The sequence below is a fragment of the Paralichthys olivaceus genome, chromosome 1 (genome assembly GCF_024713975.1).
Source record: "Paralichthys olivaceus isolate ysfri-2021 chromosome 1, ASM2471397v2, whole genome shotgun sequence".
Taxonomy (NCBI): Eukaryota; Metazoa; Chordata; class Actinopteri; order Pleuronectiformes; family Paralichthyidae; genus Paralichthys; species Paralichthys olivaceus.
Window position 1 is genome coordinate 6335632 of NC_091093.1, and position 21681 is coordinate 6357312.

Here is a 21681-nt window from a genome sequence, read left to right on the forward strand (position 1 = left end):
TTTGTCAGTTTGTTTGTTAGTCAAACACTACTTAACAGATTTTAATTGAATTTGGTTGAAAGTTAGGCCACGGGCCAACAAAGGAACAGGTGATGTGTGGTTGGTGTGGCTCCAGGTGTAGATGTAGGATTTTTCATTTTGAAGGATTCCTTCATGCTGTGAGTTTTCTAGCATTTTGCGACAGGTTGACATGATCTACTGTACCAATTAAATTTAAAAAAAAATCTAGCTGGTGTCAATTGTCACTGTGTGTATTTGGAATCGTCATCCAGATACATACATTTTTTAACATTTTCATTCTTGGATGTCAGTTACAGCAGCATATGTGCAAAAGCACACTGTAGAAGGAAATCTCTCACTATGGCCTCTAGTTTCACAGTTGTATTTCTAAATATTTTGTAATTTAAATGATAAGTGTGATACGTATACCTTCTATGCATTAACCTTGCATTAATGTAGTGTTATCTGCCTGCTTACTATCCTGAATAGATGCAATCTTATTTCTTGTCAATATTATGTAATTACATTACTATTTTCTGCTACAAACACTGCAGACAGAATGCACCCATAAATATAAGAGTGGTACATCACCTATAACTGGTTTGACTATTGCTTCTCTTCTAGCATGAGTCTCATTTAGTTGAGTCTAGATGTACTCTGTAGGACTTTGATTGACTTCAAGTCTTTCAAACCCGGATGAGTCCTCCACTGACTGTGAGATCACTCACCAAATCAAAGCTCTGTTTAACAACCCTAGAACGGTTACAGAGGCCACAGAAGAGAATCAGGACTCCTCTAAAGAGAGGGTTAAAGTCTGGGTGACAGATTGTAATGGGGCTGCATGAATGTCTTCATTTTCCCTATATTGAAGTTTAAAAAATGGAACCCAAACCTCGCCACCTTGTTGTACCTTGGGCTGTCTGAAAAGAAGCGATTACTTGCTTAGAGTGTGCCGCTGAGGCCTTGGTGGATTCAATCATCAATTCATCCCAAAATCCTGAAAAGGTGCTATTCATCAAAATCTAATCATTTGCTTATTAATGATTTGCACACATAATAAAGATAAGTGTGTGAAAATAATCAGTTCTAGTATCAGCTAGCAAGCCTTTGCTCTCCACATGGACTGTGTATCTGCAGGCAAAGAAAGCCTGAACTCATGATTGGAAAACAGAAACAGAAACCAGAGACTTCCGGCCCCATAATCTTGTCCGTCGCCTATAGATTTTGCAAATTCACAAGCAGAATTTGAAATGAGCACTAATGCAACAGTGAAACAGTGCCACTAAACAGGTCAGGTGCCTCTCTTCTTACCTAGATATGTTTACAATCCCAAAAGTAATTGAAGTGCACATTATGTGTCATTGTTGCTGTCTTATTCTCTTTCCATAAATTATTAAACTATGCAGTATGCACATACTATGCTTTTAAAACCAACCACAATTAGGCAAAGTGACCTAATATTTACAGTACATATTAACTCAGCAAGTTCCTTAAATAATGTGAGTAACGTGAATTGTGGTTGAGGAAAGTGAAAGGCTGCATTTAGGTCACACTCTCTACAAAGGGAAACAGGAGGCCCATGGGCAGTGTGTGCGTGGAGCAGTATTTCTACGTGTGAGAGCTGCAGACCTGGAGGAAACCCCACCACTGAAGATTAGCTAATCAAGCCACTGGCAAAAAGAAGTGAGGTGCATGGAAAAGTCCTTTTTGATTAGGAGGGTTCCTAACTGGGACAACTCACCTAGAAGAATCTCAGTGGCAGCCGAGACAAGAGCTGCTGGGATTGACTGGAAAGCTAAACAAATTCAGCATCTCCTCAAGGGTAGGTTGCCTTCATACAGGAAAGCCACATGAATAACACATGTGAAAACATTCTAAAGTCACATGAGAAATGGGTTGAACACGTGTGCTTGCACATGTGAAATGATGGAACATTTTGTTATAGCAATATGAATTTTGATTTCAGAGAATATTGTGTTTTGATTGGAGTAAAGAAAATGTCCTGGGATGTTTTAGGGAGGAAATGATGCTTCCTTATTCATATCATGCTTTGTATGCTTTGTACCTGTAACCTCTCCCTAACCCCCATATTGTTTGTCCTGTGCACAACTGCTAAGCTACAAAATGTGAAGCACATCCCTCGAATCACCCTGATTAATGCATGCACCTTTCTTGTTGCTGTCTGATACTAACAGGGGTTTAAATCACTGAAATAAACATTATTGATATCAGTTACCCACTTATGGAACCCAGTGCAGAATCCTTCTCTGCTTAAGCCACAAAATGCTCTGTGTTTTTTGGAAGAGATGGTGAGAGCAGGAGGAGATTTAGTCACTGCACAGCAGACTATTCTGCATAAACATTGGCTTCAATTGGAGTCACAAAAGTATCCCAGACAAAGCTAGGAATTCACTAGCATTCAACCATGACATTGTGTGTGGGTTTGTGCCTCCACCAACTCTGCACTTGCACCAGAGAAGCACTTTGCATTTTACCAAGTAATTCAACATCTTAGCTCATTACCCCAGAAACATTGCTAATGAAAAAGAATATAAGGCTGAGTTTACAGCTCCATGAGGATTTATTTAGGTGCAGAGATGCTCTGAGCCAAATGCCCATGTTACCTTGTTGGTTTTATATTATATTATTATCTGATTTAAGCTATTTGAGTATTTTTGTCTATGTCCATGTGCATGCACACAAATTAGAAAGAGATTTGGCTTGGGAACCGGAGGGTGGCCGGTTCAAGTCCAGCATGGACTAAAAGGTATGGAAGGTGGACTGGTAACTGGAGAGGTGCAAGTTCACCTCCTGGGTACTGCTGAGGTGCCCTTGAGCAAGGCACCAAACCCCCCTATTGCTCGCATGGCGCTTTTCCAGGGCTGCCCATCACTCTACCATTTCTCTCCATATATTGCATGTCTATGAGCCCTTTGTGTGTGTGTGGGATTGTGGGTTAAAAACTGCATGTATAAGGAAATGAGTGTAAAAAGAATTTGGGGGATCAATAAAGTATCTCTTCTCTTATATAATCAGCACAGAGTTATCACCATGTAACTATATGTGGAAGAAGAAGCAAATCTACAAGTTACCTGGTTGTATACCAGGTTATCATATAGCACAAACTCAAGGCCCGCGGTTCCCGGCCACGGTGCGCAATGCCCGGCTAGACCCACATGGAGCGAGCGCTCCTCTCCACTCATTTGCCGAGTATTTGATGATATTAAATTATTTTTCCAGCGTTCTAGAGATCCCAGTGCCTGCCCCGTCAACTTCACCGTGTCTCTCAGGCTTATCTGTCTCTCTTTTTCCTTCTGTCTTTCTCTCTCCATCTCGCTCTGGCCAGAGAGCCAGGCGGAGTGCACAGGCTCCACTGGCCAAGCCCAACGCAATGCCCGGCTAGACGCACACGGAACTTGCACCCCTCCTCACCTGCCAAGCATTTGGCGTTGGTATTTTTTTCCAGTGTTCCAGAGATCCCAGTGCCTGTGTGCTGCTGTCTGTGCCCCGTCAAGTTGACTCACACGCTTTTCTCTTTGATGAAGATGAACAAAGACCCACACAGGAGTCGTCTCACAGATGCACACCTTCACTCCATCTTGAGAGTTTCCACAGCACAGAAGCTAACCACAAACATTAATGACCTGGCAGCTAAGAAAGGATACCAAACATCTGGCTTCAGCACTTGTAAATAAAATTAGAATGTAGCCGACCTAAATATGTTTTCTTTTTGCACTTTATCCAATATCCTGTGGTCACAGTTTTTTATTTTGGCCCTCTCTGTTATTGAGTTTGACACCATTGTCATATAGGGACTTATATGTTGAGGATTATATAGTGAGCTGACACTACTCGTCGCATTTTGTCTAAGCCAGTATTTATGTAATTGTCGCAGGATCTGGACCAGTTTTAGAGCAAACATGTTGAATGACTATGTTTAAATGTCAAAATAAACGTATTTGCTGCTGTTTTTGCTAAGATGTGCTGCTCTGCCCTTTTTACATGTTACCGCTACAACTCCGATTTTTCATGTTCTGTCAGATTATTAGGAAAGAACGTCAAAACAGACAGTTTAAAAAGTGGTTGGTGAAAATGCAGGCCAATGATAATAGTAATTCAAATATTTTTGATGGGAATAAAAAGTAAGTAATAAAGGCTGAGACATACTGCCCCCCTCCTCCTCTCGTCTCTCGCCATTTTTCTTCCAGTCAATGCAACGAGTGCAGTGCATGATGGTATATTGTTTGGTTAGTGACCATCGGTTTTACTCTACTTTTCCAGATTTCTCAACTGTGTGATACAAATGAGCACAAATTCTCGTGTGTACTCTCTCAACTACTGATCAATCTGAATAAAAAGTTGTCCAAGGACAAAACGGTTCTGTTGAGGCCGATGATTTCTATTGCAGAGTATGTAAGTATACACCACAATGATCTTCAAGGAAATGATCAACATTAAAAGAAATGCTGTAATTATTCTTAGGAGTTTGGGAATAAATGTTCCAGGGACCGCACAAAGAAAACATGTGGGCTTATTTATTTGCTTGTCCTTGAATACATGTGTATGCCTCATTAAAGTTAAGTATAATTTCCAGTAATTTACTTCACGAATAATGCTGTTGATTGCTGAAAGCTCCACCGCCGTCTCTTTTGTGGCAGTAAACCTTCACTCAGGAGTCAGAACCTTCTCTGACATTATTCACCATCACTGAGGAAAACATTTTAACAGATGTAGCCTAATGGAGACACTCATCATTTGCCCTTTGTAGAGATGTGTTTATTGCCTCAAGGTGCTTTCAAAAGACTAATATGAAAGAGCTGATTGCCCAGCATCTTTTATAGCTGTAAAACCCTGCTGATTGGCATGAAACCGAACATAACCATTCTTTCTAGCAGTGACTGCAGTGGTGATGTGGAATGTAAATCCAGAGGTGCTTATGATATCTATGATAGATGTTGACCATGACTTTGAAAAAGATTCAATATATGGCATTAGAGCAGTTTCACATTTAAGTAAGTTCCTGGAAAATCACAGTCAGTGTGTTCAGATAGCTGATTTAGAATAATTTGATGATACATATAAATATTGTAGATACAGGCACTGCCATCTTACCCTGCTGACATCATTTGGAGCCAAATTTTGCAGAGTAGTAATGGCAGAAAAGAGCTGCGGTATTAAGGTCCTGCTGATACTTGGCTCGAACCAACTGTGAGTGTGACTCATCTGTCAATCGTGATGTTTTACCCTATTTCTTATAGCATTGAATGACTAATAAAAAAAAAATTCCCAGAAACAAGAACACTTGATATTAACATACCTGAAATGACAGAAACTATATTTATGCAATGTGAACTTAACCTTTTTATTTTGGTGCTTGGCACATGTACTGCCACCAGCCACCAAGGGGACATCTAGATGTTTTAGCCTTACTTTTGGGGAGCTTGCATCAGCACAACCACTAATGCAGCATTAGCCACTACCAGTGGCGAGCTAAAAGATGTCTGGTATGTCTGCCAGTTGCTAATGTTTTTGCACAACAGATCTCTCTGTTGGTCTGACTGAGGCTCGAATATGTAGCATGAGAGAATCACAGGATAACAAGCCTGTAATATTTGTTTATTTGAATAGTCATTGGTGGATAATTTGTAGATTGTTTTTTTTTCACTTTTTATTTTCGAAAATCTTGTTAAACAAACTATTAATGATAGAAGCCTATTTATTACATATTTTAAAATGTGTCTGGAGGGGACTCAGAAGGCTCTGAAATCCAAATCCTTGGTAGATCATGAAGAGTAAAAAAAATTACTTCCTGATAGCTTCGAACAGTTGTTTAAAATTAGAATAAGTCAGTATGATTTGGGAGAAATATTCATGTTTAAAAAAAGGAAAGGGTCAGCAATAATATAAACAGTCATTTAATTCTTATTGAAGGGCTAAAAAATGTAAAAAGTCCAATGTTTGCAAATAATTTAAGGAACTAAAATGACATTATGTAAATGATTAAATATCTTTCCAAGTAAGAGTTGAGTGTTGGCAGGAGCAGGTTATGGATATTGTAAAATCTTTCAATTATTTAATCCTGACATACTTTATTATTAACAGCATGAATACAATTCTAGTGCAAAGTCCCTGCTGGTCCATTGGCCATTCAGGTGTATGGGACATGGAAGTTTCATCTTTCCACTGAGACCTAAGACTTGGAATGTCCTTTTTCCTCAGCTAAATCCATTTCCATGAAGTGTGCCATGGGAATGTGTATTGTGATGCAACAGCAGGCTGGAGAAAACAATGCAGCCAATTGTCTTCCTCCTGTTTGTCCCATGTGAATGCATTCATTCTTCGAACCAGACTTATCGCAGCCCTCCTCTGCCGGTGGCCCTTGGGCTTAAAGCCGCTGGAGCCTATAGGCCCGCAGCCTTAGTGCACCTGATTCCTCTTCATGCCCCTGAAGACCAGAGTCCTCCATTTGTCATTGGTAAACATGCAGAAGAGCTGGTGTGTGCTTCTCATGAAAAAAAGAGCAGGTGGAAGTGGGGGAGGAAACAAAGAGGACACAAATATCAGCATATTTCCCGGGGATATGTGAGTTGTACAAAAAACAGGCATCTGGCACACATCTGCCAAGCAAAATGTGGGTTTTAATTTTGCTTTTTAATGGGAGAGAACGCAGTGTGTTTGATTGTATGCCATACTATGTTCAGTAATCTGGTGCCCTCTCTTTGATTTATTCGATTCACAGAACTAAAAGAAATAACCTCGCAAGGACAAGTGGAGTGATATTTATGACACAACTTTGCACAGAGTCATTATAAATCCATTGACCACCGAGTGTTACAAACCCCTCATGGAATCCCAGCCAATGAATTCTAACAACAAATTTTGAATATCCATGCTCAATGGGAATGGAGATGAATGGCCTCGTCTAATGCTTTGGGAAGGTGACAGGGAGAAGGTGGAGGGGTAGGAGGAGGTTGCGAAGCTAGATGTGCTAGAGTGGGAGAGAGATCCTGATGAAATTACAAGGTGGATTGATTGATCTCTATGGATGCATGTTGCAGTGGAGGGAAGCAGTTAAAACTGATGCATCTAGATTAGTGTCAGAGGATCCGCTGAAGGACAATGGAAGCCATCGCCAGGAGACGTGACCTTCTCAGCATATGAAGCCCCCAGCGCACCAGACCGTGCACCATGGCAGCAAACCAAGAGCTTGGGGAAATTTTTTGTCACTGCCAGGAGGAAAAAAAAGGGCAATATGAGGCAGGGATGAAATTGCAGATGTTTCAATTCATATTCATTAGCATGGCTTTCCATTATACAGGGGAAATGAATGGTCACAAGACAACTGGCTATACAGAGAGGAAGTCGGGTGGTGTGGTAAAGGCTGTGCAGTAACAGATCACAAACACACACACGCATACACACACGCATACACATACACTTGGCTTAAATGCTCTCATGCTATGCTGAGCCATTACATTTACACCCATGCTAGAATTTGTATTTGCCGGCAGAGTGTATGTTGTTTTTGCTGAATGTCTGAAAAATACAACACAAAGGACAAAAAACGAAGTGAAACAATGCGAACAATAGGAATACTTCTACACTTGCAACTGAACAAAAAGGTAACTGTGACACATATCTGACCTTTCTGTTAGTGTTTTGGGTATCTCAGCTTTATTGATAGGACAGTACAAGTGTGAAATGGGGAAAGAGAATGAGGGTCAGAGCCAATCCCACCGCTGCTATGGACTCAAGCCCTCATGTGCACGGTGTCCGAGCTACCATATGAGCTAGTGGGTGTCCCCTCTATATGTGCCTATGATGAATTTTCATCACTGGTTACAAGAGTTGAAGCCAGTGGAGGAAATTGAATAGTGTGCAGATAATACTTTGACGTTCCCTGCCATGTAAGCAACAAGCTAACACTACCTAGGTGAGAGGAGATATCAGTATGGTGCTGCAAGAGGAGGTGTATTAATATGTGCACTTTGACCTTTTCTCTGTTAAACTCATATTTAAAGTTTACAGTTTTATGTCTTGAACAGTCTGGTGCACATATTAACAATGAAATGTTTTTTTTCTTGTAATTTAGTGTAAGTGAGGCAGGAAAAGTATTATAGTTATCCAAAGATCTTTTAAATAAAAAATAACATAAAAGTTATATATTCATATGGTTACCTAAAGACTGCTTTGAAAAACTGAGAACCTAAAGTGGATGTCCATCCTGTAATTAATTAAATTATTGAGTGTTAACATTTTATAACTGTGGGTAATAACCTATATGATTGATTTTGGAAAATACATCATAACCTTCAGGTTTAAGTTTATTATTCGTAATAAGCAGTGAGCATTTACAGACCTACCAATATGGTACCATGGCTTGCTGCATTTTGAAAGAAAAAAATGTAATTGATTCAATCTTTGATTGGTTTCCAAGCTTGAAAAAAAATGTTTTGGTACTATACCCACAGCATCCCCCACAATATCACTTTGTATTTCTGCACGAGTGATGATTTGCCACAAAACACAATTTACTGCTTCATATTAATAGTGATACAGTTTGGAAGAATAAAGTTGTAAAATTGATGGGATTTCATAAGAACTTGAACTGAAATGCTCCTGCATGAATGTCTCTCCTGCTGTTTAAGTGTCTAACACCACGTACTGAAGTAATAATTTGCAGAGAAAAGTTAGACATGAAGAGCAGTTTCACAGGAATTTGTTGGTCTGAGGGGAAACAGAAAATGTTGACAGGTTGTATTGACTGCTAACATTGCACCACAAACATATTACTATATGGCTGCTGTATAACACTGATATGAATTTTCATGATTCTGTAGCTTTTAGCCTACTTTCTATTCTCTGCCTTGCACATTTTCTCTTAACTTGCATTTAGAGTATTAGTAGCAGGAGCTCCACTGTCCCCTATCTAATGCATTTTGCACTCCATCAAAGGAAATATGCCTGTGAAAGAAACTGGCTCCACAATAAGGTCAGCATGATATTAACATGATGACATGATAGATTTTTATAAGCTAGTGTCTATGCTGCTGTGCAATATTTGTGAAAGCCAGACCAATCTCACATAAATGCCTTGTAAATAAACATGTCTTTTGACTTCGGCTGCTGGGACTTGGGGGTTAAAGAGGGTTGTTCACTAACTGGAAGGTCGAAGGATCGATCCTCGACCCCCCAAGCCCGAATGTCATTGTGTGATTGGACAAGATACTGAAATCCAAATTTCCTCCAATGGGGTTCCATTGGTGTGTGAGTTTGAGATGCGCAATGTACTGAACATCAACTGTATGTGTGTGAATGCATGAATATTCAGGGTAAAGCACCGAGTGGTAGATGATATGAGAAAAAAGCTGTATAAATGCTGGCCATTTACAATTTACTGCACGTATATATCCACAAGCATACACTCTGCCTGCGTGATGGTTTTTCAATCAGATCTCTTTTTAGTACATGGCTATGCACTAAGACTTTGTCTGCTATGTTGATTGATTTCTTCCTATTGTAACCATGGCTAATAGCATTATCCTGGATTGAGAAGAATCCTTAAGCAAACAAGGAGAATTAAGAGCATCACTCAAGGGCCTCATAACTAATATATTAACTACTGTGGCCATGGATTTAGCATTGACTTGCAGACTCCCACTGACTGTTTTTACTGGAAGGGTCACTCATTTAAATTATTACAGAATCTACCCAGGATGAAGGAAACCTTAGATCACATCCGTTTACAGAGTCTGCTTTGGGTGTTACATTCATGATTCACAAGCTTAATTATGCTACAGTCAAGGACAACTTTCATAGACAACATATCACAAGTATCCTTGTGGAACAGCCAGTACAACCCCTGGTAGCTTGGGAAATGTAATATTCATTAATGCATTTGTTTGACTGCTGTGAAAGGCACTCAAGCCCTGTGGTTGTGTATGCTCAGGAGAGAATAGTGATTAGTGAGACTTGGGGACAATGTGCTGATTTGGTGCTGTGTAAAGGCTTTCATTGCCTCATACTGAAATCCATGGCCACTCCTCTTCTCTTCACTGTACTCCTGCCACTAGTGGCCTTACAGAAATTGAACAGCCAATTAGTTTCAGTGGAAGTAGTTGATAAATGCCACAGGACTAATTATGAGTTGGGGTCTTATATTGTGCTAATTTATGAATCGCATTGATGTATAATCAGGATAATTTCTTAAGTATCCCTTTTGGTGAGTATGAGTAGTTTTGAGTCATGTGAGCAAGGGAATATTAAAAAATCTAGATATATGATGTATTTCAATATCTTCATATCATCCTTTGATCCACCACATCTCATCAAGTCTAAAGAAATACAAGCTGTTGGACAACCCTTAGCTTACAATCAAAGCAGTCCTTCTGAGAAACCCATATGACAAAAGATAAGGGCCTGCAGACTTACCCAGCCCCCCTTTAAATATCATGGCTTACCTATCTCCTCTGTTTGAAGCACAATATTTGACGTACACCTGATAATCCCTCATTCAACATTAACAGGTATTTTTAAAGAGTGCTCTCTCTGTCCTCCTCTCACTTCCCTTGAACATTTCTTTGATCATTTTCTCTGAGATCCCAGGGCTGATGTCTGCCACTGATAAAGCCTGATCTGCAGTAATTACACAGAGTTTGGGAATTGGATCTGTCTCTGGCTTTAAACTGTGATTTCTACTATTTGCCTTGTCCCCCATGCTGCTCTTTTTCTAGTGGTGAGACTCATTACAATGCCTGTTGCAGATCCCCTTTTGTCCTAAGCAGCACTGTAATCACTGAATATGCTCTTACATTTAAACGTCCATTCATGTGTCAGCGCTGTACTTCATCAGTCTCCCAGAGGTCTATTCAAGTTACCCTATTGTTTACAATATACATGCAGTCATTGGGGCAAATCATGTGGAAATGTAAAGGGTTCAAATACAAGATTTAAAAAAATGTAGAAATGTTCAGAGTTCATTGTTAAACTAATAAGGCTCATGGCTAAATTACCATTGGCAGTACAATAGAAACGCTAAGGAGACACATAAAGGGGTCTGATGTAGAGAAACATTTAAATAATTTTATCATAATTTTGTCCATTTTCAGATGTATTTCATGTTTAATTGTTTCTGCGTGTCTGTTACTGACAAGGAGTAACATAAGATGTAACTTGGTATTTCTTATGTATAATATAAATCCTGCAGTCAAGCTAATCTGAAAATAAACTTCTCTGCCTCTTTGTTTCTGTGTACAGCTATTTCAGGCAGTGACAATTGTTTGTCACCGGCACAGGTAGTCCTTGACCTGAGGCCGGCAACACAGACAATATTGATTTTCTTGATTAATTTAGAATTTACTATGCAACAATTTGTGTATTACAAAGACAATACAATACTTGATGTCAATAAAGTTTTGTGCAACAATACTATGTCCTGTCATGCTGAAATTAAGAATTGGATATTAAAAAACACTGTTCTGTTGAGTGAATCCAAAGCTGGAACGAATAAAATCACTTCATCTGACCCAAGCACTACTAGCACAAATATTAAGCTCTCATCTAGTCTCCATGCTTTCCCTAATAATGTTCAAAAAGTTGAGTTATTAAATTGGTGCAATCCTGTTTTGCCGATCTGACACATTTAATCAAATTCAGGCCATTGCCTTCATTTGCAGATCAATAAGAGTGGCCATTCTCTCATCCACACCAGACTTGACTATTGCAACTTATTATGGCATTAGCATGCGAAACATACTTCCATTAAAAGAAGATGCCGCTGCAAGGCAAATTCAAAGAGAAGCAATCTCATCCCTGTGGCCCTTCGTTGGTTACCTGTTAGACAGATTTTGCTGCTTGTTTTTAGAAGGCCTTAAATGCACAGGTTTCTTCTGTGGCTGTTTGGGGACTCACAGTACTAGGTTGAGATTAGGGAAAAAAGCATAGCCTTGGTTCATACAGAAAAGGAATTCTATACATTTAACCAAAACTACAGCATTTACCGAAGCCTAAATGTCATACAGATGGGACTGTAGGGAGGATTGTTGAGTGTTATACGCTGTGGCTGTGGTGACAGTCTCGCTCTTTTATGTCCTTTATCCATCCCAAACACAACCTAGTGACACAACTGCCTTCAATTGAGCACTTTACTCATTCATTGAAAAAGATGTTGCCTCTGAAGGTTATCCAACCAGCAATTACATTTCATACAAAACACATTTTCTATGAAAAAACTCTGACTAAATCTATTCCTAAAATGTATAGTATTATTTCTGAGTTTTTTTATGGTGGAATCTCTTAACTTTTCTTCTTTTCTTTTTTACTGTCAAGCACATTTTAACATTATTTTACATGATGCTACATTTAACGGCTTATTGAACAGCTGGTTTTGGGTGTTTCTTAATGACCAATTAGATTCTGCCACAGTCTCTTCCAGCCAATCATGTGGCAGCTGTCAAACTTTAAATCCTTTCTCCTCTCTTCCGCAGTCTGCCATCATTCAGTGATGCGCATAACCCACCTTCACCCCAATCTCCTCCAGTCTTCAGCAGAATCATCATCAGCTTATCTGGATCCTCAACCAGCACCAGTGTCTAGACCCTGGGGGGTGTTCCTGCACTACCTTCTGCTTCACCCCTTCACATTACTTTCTGTGCACATGTCAGTAAATATTGTTAAAACATTGAAGCTAGGTCTCTCCTGATTGAATACAAGTTTTTAGTATTCCTGGATCATATTGATCAGCTAAAAACCTGACATAAATATACACAAAATGTGTTCTTTAAAACATTCTATTTGTGTCTTCCTCACTGTATTTGTTGTTAGAAGTAAATGAATGTAATTTTTATCAATCAATCAATCAAACTGTAAAAGGGTTTTTGTTATAGGGATAGTTCACTGAAAAAGGAAATTTCACCCATTATCTACTCACCACCATGCCGATGTAGGAGTGAGTAAAGTGTATGGGTGGAGACTTTTAGAGACAGGAGACAGATCTTAGTCTAACTGTGTTAAAACTACAAACCAAAAAATTACCTTGAAACGTTCTTTTTGTTTGCAGTCTTCTTCTTCTAGAGTGACAAAACATTTCTAGGGACAAATAATGTGGTTATTGAGAGAAAGAAACACATTTTCTGCCCATAATTTTAACCCCAATACCAAACACATGAGTGTGGTGGAATGTCCCAAAACAAGCCTTATTTACACCAGCAAGGAGTCTCTGGGGAGGACATGAGCCACTGAGATATAATTTGACATCCACTGCCGAACTGGATCCAAAGTCATTATAATTGGAAAGGCAGGAGAAAGTTTGTCAGAAAGCACACTCACAAGGGAGGTACTCGTACCCATTGTGTCAATCTTTTACCATGGCGACACCAGTACAAATTTGTCTTTGTATTGAAAGGTATATTTGTACATGAATTATACATTAATTCTCCTTTTCATACAGGCATTGGCAGTAGGCAGCAGTAAGTGAAGTCATGTGTAATTGGAATCCTGGCTATTCTTTATACAGTATGATCCATTTTGTAGAGACTAATACTGTTTGAATAGACTTTCTTGTCTTTATTACATCCATATAGACAACTGACATAAGAATCTCTTGCATCATTCATTATTGTTTGTCACATCAAAAGGTGATTTACATTGAAAACATGAAATGTTCAATACAAATCCCTTAATGGTATAATCGATTTATGGTATTATAGATGAGAAAGGTGATTGTTCATCCAAACAGTCTTGCATAACATGCTGAAAATGTTCAGTATTCCCATTGAAACAGCTTTAAAGCTGACAGATTGTTTTAGGAAGGTGCAGACGGACAAATCTACTTGTTATGGATCGTGTACTTTGTTTTCCTTCCTTTATTAAACCTTATTCAGCCTTGAATGTGCAAGTATGAAAGAAACTTTGACTTTAATCTGCTCAACAGAGCTGCTGTGATTTGGGTGTTTATTAAACCACTGCCAGATGACCCGAGGTTTCTGTTCTGTGACTGGTGCGGCACTGCAGCTGTTGCTTTTATGCTAAACCCCTCCGTGGAGACGCTGCTGATTGTGGGATTAGCACACAGGTCTCCTCCCCTGTTCACTGCTTTTACCTCAGGTTTGTTTCTCTTTAGATCTCTCTTTTAGACATCATTAGTGAATAGTCAATGCAATGACCTAATCGTGTGTACAATGTGTGTGTCTCTTCGATGGCAGGTTAGTGTACAGGCGTGTTTTATTGTCTAAAAAACAGCAAGGTTAAAGCATAGCAAGCATCTGGTCTTGGGTTTGGTGCAAACAAGGTTGAAATGATGTGAATCCTTCAGATTTCATGGAATCAATAATTTTAACCACAGTAACTGTGGACTGTTGACTTTCTCACTATAATATAACAATTACCAAATCTACAAAACAGAGCAATAAAAGTTAGTGCACTCTGGCTTTGTAGTTCTGCATTTTGCTTTACATTGTTGCTCTGGCTCTGCTATTACTCTGCTCTGGCTCAAAGAAAAGTGGGCCACTGTCACACATACTGTACTCTGTCACTGAGAGACAGCCAGCTTGTCATCCGAGGCAAAAACAATTCCTTTCTGATGTTTCACCTATTCCCATTATCAGTCAATAAAAAAGATCAATTTCAAATTTGAGTTGAAACTCTCTATGAAGCTCCACCAAGCTAAGGGGAGCTTCAGATTCATATGACAAATCTCTGTAGCCTCTCCACTACAAGCTATTATCTTTCACATTGTGACATTGTTTTCATATTACCATTTGATACATTGTTATTGTAACAGCATTGCTTATAGAGGCTTTAATGAGCTGATAAAGCTGTAATTCAATTATTCCACACAAACAAATTAGGCAGTTGCTAAAGCCTCAGTGAAGTAAAGGCTCATATAGAAGTAACAGCTGTCTCAGCTTTTAACTAGTAAATTAAATTACTGTTGTTTGAAATAGTTGACATTCTTACATTAAATTAAACTGTAAATTAACTTTTTTATACTGTATTGTTAAGTGTCAGTACATACACAGTATCAAATAACAGATTAAAAACAATATTATTGTTATAATTATTGGTACTAAATGTTGTGTCTGAATGAATGGTAATTTGAGGTAAACTCACAAGCTGAAAGCAAAACTTAAAGCAGTTACTAAATGTTTTACTGTATCTGTGCCCCCATTGGTTGTAAAGGTGCCTTTGTAGAGCAGTCATTTTGATGGTCAAAACCATTATTGGCACCTTAATGTCATCTGTAAATTACACAGCATAACTGTTTGAAGCAATTCTGGAGTCATGTTTACTTCATGCAGCTACAACTTTTGCCCACAGATAACCTGTCCTTCCAAGTTTGCGAACAGATAATGAATGACCTTGTGTAATGCAAATTGGTAACTCCTTTATTAAGCCTAATCTAATTAAGATCCCCCTTCACACATTATTAAGGGAAGCCAATAAACAAATGCCTGGTATAAGAGATTTGGCATGGGAGCATAATCATAAACACGTCTTTAATTTCACAGCAACACCGCAGTGTTGATTGGCGCCATGCTGCTGGCCATATGTCCTTGAAAATAGACAGTAACTGAATAATTGTGTACTTGATAGTTTTAAATTCCACACACAATGTGTATGATATGCAAATGATTTACCAATGTAATTTGGTCTTTAATTGAAACAGTACACTGAGGCAGCAGTGTTGTACAACACAACCCAATACAGGGAAAGTGAGTCCTTAAAAAAACCCCTGCAGACAAATGTCATAAAAAATGAAGTGCAGAGCAGCTCCCGTCTTCTCCTTGAGACTTTCTCTTTGCCATCATCACCCTCCTCCCCTTCTGCCACCCTTAACTTGGGAGTAGGGCCTCCCCCATTGATGCCTCCAGATTGTACTCGTAACAATGTGACTGGGCCCCGATGCAGGCATCCACATTTTCATATCTGAGGCCAATGATAGATGAGGCAATCTGAACAAGTTGTGCTGAGAGATACATCAGGAGGCAGACAGGCCCAGATAAAGGGAAAAGAAGAGTGGGCCCCCATTGTCACCCGTCCTCCACTCCATGGATATATAGTGGTTCCCCCAGGACCAATATCTCACATACATATTCAAAAGGTACAACCGCAGTGTGCCACCCCAGGGACAGATGCTAAAGCAGCTAAAACGAAAAGCTGTCCAGGAAGCTGTTGGCTCTGGTCCTCTCTCCCAGCCTCCCAACACTGGCTTACAGACTTAATGACTGGCCCACTTTGGCTTATCGTTTGGCCTGCTCGTGGTTATGTGGCAGTTCATCTAGTAATGTTTTGCTAAACATGCAGGTTTACGATAAAGTTGACACTGTCATCAACTTCCATCCTCCAGTGCAATTTAAAGCTTCTGTCTGTCAGTGTTGAATAATTCAAAGACTGTCATTTAATGAAGTTATTGGTGATTTGACCTCACAAATTAATCAATGTCTAATCTAATTTATTAAGCACACTGCAGGTCAGAGCCCTTTCACCCTTTTATCTTTGTGAGAAAGTGTAAGTGCTATTAAAATAAATAGTTTAGCTCTTTTATGTTGTCTCGTTGGTGTTGAGGAAGGTTTTTTTTTTAAAAAAAAAGGTAGTAATGAAACTACAACTCATTGTACCCTGGATATTATCAAGGCACTGCAAGGCCACCGCAGAGGGAAGAAAATTATTACGTTCAAATGAAACAATTGGACCAACTTGTTCTCTTTTCTCCTGAAAACTGGTGAGATTTGTCCGACAAAACACACAAGACAGGACCTGTTAAGACAGGGCCACTCTAGGTGCATGTGCAGCATGTGAAGGCTGCATCGCTCTTCCATCTCGCCGGTGTGTGTTGTTCACACAGAGAGCGTGTCTGCCGCGTGCTTCTGAAGTGCAGCTGCTAGATGAGGTTACTGGTATGGCTACTCTGTTTTCCTAGAAGAAATATGTGCTCAACTAAATGTTCAGACTCTACGTTATGAAGCCCTGCATCTTCCATTCCTGCAATGGGTACAGGGAGTGTTGCAAATATTTATGTTTGTGACATATTCAACAGACAATGAACTGGCGAAAGCTTATTTTCACTGTCTTCTTTGCTGGTAGAAAATAGGCGAGACCCGTCTCTGTAGAAGAACAGCGCAATTATATGATACATATGAGTAGCCATGATAAGCCATGCTTAGCCAGAAACTTACTGATCCTATTGCATTATGGGTATCTAAGAAGGAAACGTGAGACAGAAGCGTAATGTTTGATATTCCACATTAGTTTGTAATTGATACATAGTTCTTGCAGTTTAATTTACCTCTTTTTTTTCTTTCTCCACTGTCTCAGAAGATTTCTTGTACATTTGGATGTGGAGGACATCACAGCATATGATCATAATAATTTATGAAGTCATGATACATAGTGAAATGTATAAGGAAGCGAATCACTCAGTCCCAGAGGGACCCCCTGTACTGTCAGGCTGAATTTATCAGACCAATTTGACAGGCATTACTGCCTCCAGTTCACACTGAACTTCATGTTCATGTGCATTTCAGTACAGTACATTCAGTGGTCTTAGGCTTGGTGATGTGAAGAAGTCCTTAATTTATCTGAAGCTATAGTCATTCATGATCAAACACAATATGAATGCAGGAACACTTTACCTCACAACAGCTTATCCAATACAAAGAAAATAAAAAGTAAACTGTTGAACAGAGCTTATCGTCGAAAAAAATTTTTTTCACAGAAATCCAGACGAGCTTAAAATGGAGCTGGGACCTGCAGAATATTTCCTGGTGCATAAAAAATTTGTGCACTGCTCGGTTAACTAATTATAGCGAGTTCACTGATAAATTCTTTAAGCGAGCATGTTTTGGTTTGAAATGAAGTGTGGGAGACTCCCAAAAGCACCAGCACATGCCACAGAGCAGCAGGCTTTTCAAATCAATATGCACTTTAAACTGCATTACCATGCAATGATAATGTTACTTTGACAAAAATGGTGTTGACGGTGATGGATTGCCTGTGTAAAGCAAGTCTGCAAGATGATGTTCATATGGTAGCTACTGAACAATGACACGCACAGACACTTACATGATATGTTACATTTTGCATCCTGACCAGCCATGGATATTCACACTGTAGACTGCTTTTACCAATGAATATTAAAATGAAAATCCCCAAATACAAAACCTTAAATATTTCTGACTAAATACAGCAACAGTGAAATTTACAGTTTAAAAAAAAAAAAAAACGTTACGATGACTATTTATTAACAGTAAAACATCAACCATCATCCTTTGGGAAGTGTAAACAGACATAGTTTTCCCCTCATTAGATGCAAACACTCAGCTCCGAGTTTTAGTTCATTACTAGGCGTCATATTTACCAGGAACATTTCTGTGCATGATCCTGAAAAGAGAATAGTGTCATTTAAAAGTATTCAATTTTTTCAACGACAAATCTTGTCAGAGAAAATTGTCTTGAGCTGACTGGTGGGCAGACATTTGTGACATTTTCCTTCTGAACCGAAACCACCAAAACAAATGAGGGGAGCACAGAGAAAATAATGCAGACAGTAATCTCTCAATCAATGGTCTTCTGAAAATGACAGAAAACATTGGTGGTCCTGCATACCACAGTGATAATATAAAAATCATATTGTCCGAGCCTTTAAGACCAAATGTTGACATGTTTCTAAATATAGATGCCTTTCAAAGATCATTGTTAAATGTCAGTTAGCGTCCAAGACAGACACACAGTAGACTGAAAACCTGTGGTACACAAATACAAATGAATATAGTTAACTTGCACCATTGCTTGCATTCATTTCCTAGAGATTATTCTGTGTGTTGGAGTATAAATGTGGCCAGTAAATTCCTCCAGACTAGCTGCCTTGACAGACAAGAACTGACAGCAAAGACAAAGCCATCAAATTAGAAAATGAAAAAGCCATCCACCTTAAACGCTTTGGTTCTTCCCCAGTACCTTTTATAGTAATTACAAAATATACAATTGAGTTGCAGCCATCAAACGATTTTTCTGCCATCTTGGAAAGATATTCCAATTTTATGCTCTGCTACTCTGAAAGACAGCAACAAATAGAAAGAGAGCTTATAACATTCTCTATATGATTGTGATGTTGTTTTGAGTGGACACTGTGAGAGAAAATTACATGGATAATTACACTATATTTAAAGAAGAATCATTTTTAGTATGTTACATCATGACAGTGTCATTATAATTATAATTATATAACAGCACATATCAAACTGCTGCCCTGCACAAGACCTCAGTTTAACACAGGCTCCTCATAGTGAGGACATACATACATACATACATACATACATACATACATGTGATATGAACTATACAAACTCAATCTTTGACAAAAGTGTATGTGACTTTGCAGCCTATTGACAGGGTTTACGATTTATGTTGCAGCCACCAGGGAAAGATACAGATGATTTGGCTTGACTTTTGGGGAGCTGTCACGTCGTCCATCTTTATGCACAGTCTATGGTTTTAACGGTTCACTAAAGATCAACAAGTTCTTTTAGCAGAAGGGCTAGCTAGCTTTTTTACGGTGTGCTTTTTCATATTAAATCATTGGGAATATATTTTCACACGCCACTTCTCAGCTGCTCTGATGCTCAAACAAGCTGACAGGGATCGTGCTGGACACAAACTATTTCAGCTCGTCTGATGTGCTGCTGCACTGTCTGTTTTGAATTTGAACAGGTCATTGCAGGTTGAATACAAGCTTTTACCCTACATTCAAATTAATGTTTGAATTTTGTACAACTTTTGTGCAACTTAGTATAAAAAATACTTCACTGCTTAGCTTTATATGAAGACTAAAGTGTCTATAATGTATTATTGATAGAACATTACAACATACAGTAAGTCTCTCATCATCATCGCAAAGGGGGTGCTGGTGAGCTGCTAAACATGCCCAACTAGATGCTACAAGTAAAACACACACAGAACAGCCCTATCATTGCTTCACACAAATAATATTTTTGGACAATTGAGAAAGTGAACACTTCATGTCTGTACATGAAAGTAGAACAATGAGGTGATTTGATTATTTTTTGCTTACAGACTGGAAACAGGCTTTGTCAAAGGATTCAAAAAGGTATTTGTGTACCAGCACCTCTGAAGCTCACTAATTAGCACATTATGTTTTGTTTGTTTAATATATGAAATAAGATGTTGAAAGGAGATGTGTGCTGTACTACCATTTATTACATTAAAGGTCAAGTAGGTGAAATGGAACTATTAGCAGAAATGTAATGTAGAATAATCCTCATGATGTTTTCACCAGTTCGTTTAATTTAAATTGTATGAATTGTAGATTTCTTTACCTCAGAAAAGACCCTTTGTATTTAAATACTTTATATTTATACTGAGGGGACCCTCTCTACGGAGGCCGCCATGTTTTTTACATTAGTCCAGACTGGACAAACTAAACACCTTTTGAGTTTTTTCATGTTTGGAAGGAGAGGGTGAGGTGAGGGGTGTTCAGCTGCAATATGAAATTTCACTAGATATCACAACATTCTACACACTGTACCTTTAGTAAACTGATGTTCAAATAATGAACACCATGCTTATACGGGTTTGGTAAAACAAATACTGAGGGGCTGAAATTGTCCAAAACATCCAATAGCCCATATATTAAATCCAGCATGGAGCCTACATTTCTCCAGCTTTAATTCCATGTGTCCAACCACAGTCAGAGTCACCACTTTGTGGCACCCACCTGTTAATTACTGCGCTTTAGATCCAAATTTAGCTGCTACCAGGAAATACTTTCTATGTGAAAAATCTACTGTAGTTACTGGGTTGCATTAATGGTGGACTGGGATTGACAGATAAATGATGTCTCTGTTAAACAGATATTGAAAGTGTTCAAGCTGGACGTGATCTGCCAGTGGCTGCAGGGGTGGAGTAAAAAAACCCAGACGTCAAGTTGGACACTTTCTACTTATCGTAGCGTCAGTGAGACCAGAATGACCGATCTCACAGTGTTTGCTTTTTTCATTGCAGATGAAACAGATGTTAAGGAAATCCCTGTGTTTTTGCAAAAAGAATACAATGAACAAAGGAGATGACTGAGAAAATTAAATTAAACTATAGTGTAAAGTGACATGTAAATAAACAGGAGATGAAATTCATCACATCCTCTTCTGTATTAATCACAACATTAGAAAAACAAAATAAGGCAACTCAAATGCATAGCTTTTAACATCTTACATTATGGATATACAGAGCAGAAAACAAAGCATAAGACATGTCACGCATGTCAGTGAAGCCATCGGGCAATCAGTGCATTGTGTCAGGACCAGCATGCATCACGTTGAGTCTGCACTGCACAGTGCTGCATCAAGTAGAACACACCTACTATTATTGTTGTGGAAATGAACATAATACTCAACAACAATGAAATATAAACTGGTAATTAGAGGTGCTCTTTTCTATTCTTTGTGCTAATCTGGGTTTAGACAATATGGTTTCTGTCATTTCTGGTAGTTCTTTTCACACTGAGTGCAACTGTTTCTACTTAGTTTGGTTTTAAAGGTTCAGGGTGTATTTTGGCAAAAGGAATTTTTGGCAGAAATTGAATATAAAATAATCCTAGTGATGTTTTCACTGGTGTGTTTCATCTAAATTGTATGAATTGCTTTTTTCTTTACCATAGAAAGGCCACGA